Here is a 584-nt window from a genome sequence, read left to right as displayed (position 1 = left end):
CGGGGGGGAGAGTAGGGGCGTGACGACCAGAACGGCAGGCACGGAGTGAGCGAAAAGAGGGGGGGACGGCGGGCCGCCCGGCACGCGGCGGCAGCAGCAGCAGCGGCCTGCCCGAACGCAAATCGCTCGGCGGCAACAGGCTCCTCCGCCAAGCCACGCCACCCCACGTCTCAATTCGCTGAAGGGAAAGCACCAGGGCTTGGGGCCGCGACACACGGAAGCGGGAATTGGGGGGAGGGGCTGGCGCGCACAAAACGCGTCGTAGGGGGCGAACAAGTCGCAGAGGGGGTGGACGGGCACCAACGGGGCACACGGGGGCTCATACAACGGGCCGGGAGCCGGCACCGGCCCGAGGGGGTGTTCGCCGGACTAGCCGAGCCGCGGGCGCCGCAGGGCCCGGGGCACCCCTCCACGCACCATCAGGAGGCCATCTCGAGTGCGGGCAGTTGCAGAATGGGCGGCTGGCGGGCCAAGCGAGCCGGCGATGCTGCGGTCGCCCTCGTCCTGCGTCCCCAAGGCAGGGTGTTGCTCAAGAAGGGCCCCAGAGGAGCGGGAGGGGGGCGCGGGGCCCGGCCGCGCCGGGG

This window comes from Chlorella variabilis (assembly GCF_000147415.1).
Source record: "Chlorella variabilis unplaced genomic scaffold CHLNCscaffold_23, whole genome shotgun sequence".
In the NCBI taxonomy this organism is placed as follows: Eukaryota; Viridiplantae; Chlorophyta; class Trebouxiophyceae; order Chlorellales; family Chlorellaceae; genus Chlorella; species Chlorella variabilis.
Note: the sequence above shows the minus strand (reverse complement) of the source record.